Below are 6,083 nucleotides of genomic sequence, written 5' to 3'. Positions count from 1 at the left end.
GAGCCTGCCAAGGAGAGGTCAGCATTCGTCACCCATGCGGGGGTGTACGAATTTAATGTCCTTCCTTTCGGCCTTCGAAATGCACCTGCCACCTTCCAGAGGCTGGTAAATGGTCTACTAGCAGGACTGGAAAAATTTGCAGTTGCCTACCTCGATGATGTCGCCATTTTTTCAGACTCCTGGCCCGAACACCTACTACACCTGGAAAAGGTCTCTGAGTGCATCAGGCAGGCCGGACTAACTGTTAAGGCCAAAAAGTGTCAAATAGGCCAAAACAGAGTGACTTACCTGGGGCACCAGGTGGGTCGAGGAACCATAAACCCCCTACAGGCCAAGGTGGATGCTATCCAAAAGTGGCCTGTCCCAAGGTCAAAAAAAACAGGTCCAATCCTTCTTAGGCTTGGCCGGGTACTACAGGCGATTTGTACCACACTACAGCCAAATCGCTGCCCCACTGACCGACCTGACCAAAAAGACCCAGTCAAATGCAGTTAAGTGGACTAATGAGTGTCAAAAGGCCTTTACCCAGCTTAAGGCGACGCTCATGTATGACCCTGTGCTCAGGGCCCCAGACTTTGACAAGCCATTCCTAGTAACCACGGATGCATCTAAGCGTGGTATAGGAGCAGTGCTCATGCAGGAAGCAACAGATCACAACTTCCATCCTGTCGTGTTTCTCAGCAAGAAACTGTCTGAGAGGGAAACTCACTGGTCAGTCAGTGAAAAGGAATGCTATATGTACGCCCTGAAAAAGCTACACCCATATGTGTGGGAATGGCGGTTCCAGCTACAAACTGACCATGCTGCACTAAAGTGGCTTCATACTGCCAAGGGGAACAACAAGAAACTTCTTCGTTGGAGTTTAGCTCTCCAAGATTTTAATTTTAAAATTCAGCACATCTCAGAAGCTTCTAACAAAGTAGCGGATGCACTCTCCCGTGAGAGTTTCCCAGAATCCAGTAGTTAAAAAGTGTTCTTAAAATGTAGAAGTCTGTTAGTTATATACTTAGTGGTATATGTAAAGGTGCATGTGTTGTAGTAATCTGTTTATTTTAAAGTTCTAGAAGGAAATCGCCGCCAGTGAGCTTCCCCACTGTCTGCAATTTGGGGGGCGTGTCATAAACAGATAGCTAAGGGTTAATGTCTCTTTCACCTGAAGCATCTGACCAGAGGACCAATCAGGAAACAGGATTTTTTCAACTCTGGGTGGAGGGAAGTTTGTGTCTGAGTTCTTTGTCTTCTGTCTGCCTGTATGCTCTCTCGGATGAGAAGTGATTTCTGTTTCCTGCTTTCTAATCTTCTGTTTCCCAGTTGTAAGTACAAAGAGATCAGATAGTGAGTTATATGGTTTTTTCCTTTTGTATTTACATGTCTATAGTTGCTGGAGTGCTTTAAATTGTATTCTTTTTGAATAAGGCTGTTTATTCAATATTCTTTTAAGCAATTGACCCTGTATTTGTCACCTTAATACAGAGAGACCATTTATATGTATTTTTCTTTCTTTTTTTATATAAAGCTTTCTTTTAAGACCTGTTGGAGTTTTTCTTTAGTGAGGAACTCCAGGGAATTGGGTCTGCAGCTCACCAGGGAATTGGTGGGAGGAAGAAGTCAGGGGGAGATCTGTGGGTGTTAGATTTACTAGCCTGACTTTGCATTCCCTCTGGGTGAAAAGGGAAGTGCTTTTGTTTCCAGGACTGAAATTAAAGAGGGTGGACTCCCTCTGCTTAGATTCACGGAGGTTGCTTCTGTGTATCTCTCCAGGAGCACCTGGAGCGGGGGGGAAAGGAAAAGGTTTATTTCCCTTTGTTGTGAGACTCAAGGGATTTGGGTCTTGGGGTCCCCAGGGAAGGTTTTTGGGGGGACCAGAGTGCCCCAAAACACTCTAATTTTTTGGGTGGTGGCAGCAGTACCAGGTCCAAGCTGGTAACTAAGCTTGGAGGTTTTCATGCTAACCTCCATATTTTGGACGCTAAGGTCCAAATCTGGGACTAGGTTACTAACACCTGTACACTGAGTTCCAGACTGACTTAGCTGGAAGGATGAAGGTCATTATGTGGCATGTGAACTGAATAGTGAGAATAGCTTTTTAAAAGTTATGTACAGTGTTGGATGTAGACAAGGAATTAGAGTTGCCAGGCATCCAGTTTTCAACCAGAATGCCCAGTTGAAAAGGAACTCTGGTGCCAACCAGGCTGATAAAAGTCCAGTCGGTGGCGCAGAAGGGGAGGGAGCTAAGGCAGGCTCCCTGCTCTGGTTCTGCGAGGCTCCTGGAAGCGGCCAGCAGGTCCCTGCAGCCCCTAGTGCCGCTGCCACTGCCCTAGTGCGAGCTCCGCAGCTCACATTGGCCGGGAACCATGACCAATGGGGAGCTTGTGGGGCAGCACCTGCTGGTGCAAGGGCAGCGTGCTGAGCCTCCCTGGCCACCCATGTGCCTAGGGGCTGCAAGGACCAGGCAGCCATTTCCTGAGAGTTGCAGTAAGCGCAGCCAGAATCCTGCCCCCCTAACCCTCTCCCACACCCCAACCCATTGCCCCAGCCTAGAGTCCCTTCCTACACCCAAACTCCCTTCTGGAGCCCACCCCCGCACCACCACCACCACCACGCCTCAGCCCTGACCCTCCTCCTGGACCTCTCCAACACCATGCTCCAGCCTCCTCCTGCACCCCTAAGCCTTCATTCCTGGCCCCACCCCAGAACTCACACCACAACTGGAGCCAGAAGCCCCTCCCATACTCTGAAGCTCTCAGCCCCAGCACAGAGCCCCCTCCTTCACCACAAGCCCCTCACCCTTGGCCCCACCCCAGATCCTGCACCCCCAGCCAGAGCTCTCACTCCCCTCCCAGACCCTATCCCCCTACCCTAGCCTGGTGAAAGTGAGTTAGGGTGGGGGAGTGAGCGACAGAGAGAGGGAGGATGGAGTGAGCGGGGGCGGGCCCTCGCAGAAGTGGCAGGGTAGGGACAGGGCCTCAAGTAAGTGGTGGAGCAGGGGTGTTTGATTTGTGCAATTAGAAAGTTGGCCACCCTACAAGAGATATAGGGAAGATTAAGAATAGCCAGTCTGAAAGAAAACTATTGCTGGCTAAATTCTGCCAGTCTTCCATAATCTAACTTGTTTTCTGGCCATGCTCAGCATCTTAGAAAGGGGGTTAAAAATCCTTCTAAACTTGGCATGGTTTTGCTGGGAGTATACATGGAACCATAAATCTTCACATGACCCACAGCCATCTTGTGTATGGACTTAGCACAACCTGCAGCCACCTCGTATGCTCAGCCACCATATATAGGAAATAAAAACGAGAGAGTCAGGAAAATATGGCCTTGGCTCTGGCAGAACAGAATACTAGCTGCAGCATTACTAACAGGGATAGATTCAGTAAAATCACAGATTCACGGGAATAGAAGTGAATATGGACAAGCTAATCTTAAGTTTCTGCAATTTTCTTACTGGTTGACTGTGAATTTTTGTTAAAAGTTGCTTTTGTTGATAAGAAGAAATTATAAGGTTTTGCTGTTGCTAGAGAACTTGTTTTAGCCCATTAAGGGGGTTACGAGTGGTTAGATTTATTTTATAGTCATGCTTTAAGTAAAATAATTGGTTATGGTATAGATAAGGACTCTCATTTTAACTATATAATGAGGGTCAAAAAAGAGAGGCCTGTTGGAACCTAACTCTGGAACACAGCTCAAGACCAAAGCTGCCAGAACTCTTATACCCTGCACAACCATTCCGGGCAGCAGCTGGAGCCCCAGACAAAATCCAATCCTGACTGGCCTTCGGGAGGTGTCAGTCTGCTTTATTGGGAGTGATGAGCATTAAGTGCTTGGTGTATAAATTCTGTTGGTTGCTAATAAATGTACGCTAAGGATATTCACTGTGTAAAGGTCCTGTTAACCCATATGGTGATTGCCCCCAGAGGAGGAGGAAGAGAGTTTTAAATTTGTGTGGGTAACATTAGTAATGGAAAAGACATATTAAATCATTAAATGAAAGATTTACCTGTATAGTTTTAAAATTTCTAGTGCTTTGCCTAGTTAGAAATTACTTTAGTAGGGTTCTGAGCATTTCCTTTTTCAGACTTATTCCACACTCTAATCTTTCATGCTCAGGAAGCGTTTCCTGATACTCAGTCTAAATTTTCCCTTTAAAAGTGTACTTTCCTTTTTTAAATATATAAGAGTCCATGTGACACAGCAAATAATTTCTCTCACTGGAGTTAATATTCTTCAGATATTTGTAGACTCTCATGTCCTTTCAACATATTACATAATTCAGGTTTTACACAAACCTACCAATACAACATGGACATACAACTTTACATTCATTTTCAATAGCCAAGATACATACCAAACACTGAGCAAGTCTCAGTAAACTTTAGAAATTAACAGTAGGATTTCAAAGCCATATAAGGGGATGCGGTTGCCCAATTCCCATTAAATTCTAATCGGGCATCCAAATCCTTTACATGGCTTTGAAAATCTCAACCTACATATTTAGGAATTGGAAATAGAAATACCATCAAAGATAAGACCAATTATGTACTCCCACTAAATGGAAAGATTAAAAAAGATATTTAATTTGTATGACATGAGCTATTTGCTATAAATTCATACAGTTTGTTGTTGCATTGCTTCTACGATGCTCTAGACATTTGCCATTTTCTTTTCTTATTCATTTATCATTGTTGTATTGTTATGAATTACTTATTATTAGATGATCATGAGATAGCTAATTACATATTTTAATACTACAGTAAGGTGTGAAAAGTAACCATTTTCTGTATTTCCTGCCTATAAACATGACCTGTTTTGAAAAGGATTACAATGACTTTAGTTACCAATACCCTTCATTTCTGTTGGTTCTACTCTGGGCTGAAAAAGGATATGAGAGAAGAGAAACAGAAAACTGGGGGAAAAAAACGGCAAGGAGGTAAAAGATAGTTGAGGTCAGCCAGTACTTTCTGTGAACTATTTTCTCTCTCTGTATTCCTGGAAGGCATAGTCAGTCATCTGCTGCTAGTTTTTATTTCCATTGCTACCCTCTAGAATATCCTTCTGTTTTTACTTGTTTGGTGGTGGCACTGTGTGTTTGTATAAGAGGTTTTAGGGGACTTAAGTTGCGCTACCAACTAGCAATTTGTGTGTGTGGGTTAAAATTAACTATTATAGTTGGTTATTTTATAGTCCCAAAATATGGTTGTTAAAACCACAGCATTCACCATATGAGTTTTCTCTATCCAAACCATACAATGTTTGCGACACATACACTGGATCCAGACCTACCTCCTGCCATTATATAGTCCTCCAATAATATTCACTTCAGTCAGTCTTCTAAACTTAGGCCTGGTCTACACAGGGATCGGGAGGAGGGGGAGGGAATAGGGGAGATACGCAACTCCAGCTATGTGAATAACATAGCGGAAGTCGACGTACTTAGATCTACTAATGTGGTGTCTTCACTGTGGTAAGCTGACAGCTGATGCTCTCCCGTCAACTCCGCCTGCACCTCTAACCCTGGTGGAGTCAACAGGAGAGTCCTCAGTGGTTGATTTATCAGGTCTAGACTTGTCACAATAAATTGACCCCCGCTGGATCGATTGTTGCCTGTCGATCCAGTGGGTAATGTAGACAAGCCCTTAGAAATCTCTTGTTTTCCTCAGGCATTATATTGCCTGTCTTTGGTTAGCCATGTGCTATGGTTATAAAGTTTACAGAACTTTAAAGTTCACCTGAAAAAGGGCTACTTCTTTACAAGTATTTAAAAGTTATGAACAAAGTAAGCCTTCAGTGGTAACATGTAGAGCACGAACATATTAAAAAGCAGTAAGGCGTGACTAAACATTTGATTCAATTCCCTGCCAAACATTTTCTCAGGCAGTTACTATAATTCCTCTGCATTCCCTTAGGTTTCCACACCTGGCCATTTTCACAATGGTAACCTAAAATAATAGATACATTTAGCTTTTAGGAGACTGAAGCTTAGTAAGTAGGCCAAAGGGTATGCTTCCTCCTATCTGTAAGGACACAACATGTTAAACTTCCATCATAATTATTGCAGAAACAAATATCTTTAAAAATACTTCTTG

Source organism: Gopherus flavomarginatus, chromosome 6 (genome assembly GCF_025201925.1).
Source record: "Gopherus flavomarginatus isolate rGopFla2 chromosome 6, rGopFla2.mat.asm, whole genome shotgun sequence".
Taxonomy (NCBI): domain Eukaryota; kingdom Metazoa; phylum Chordata; order Testudines; family Testudinidae; genus Gopherus; species Gopherus flavomarginatus.
This window is presented reverse-complemented; position numbering follows the sequence as displayed.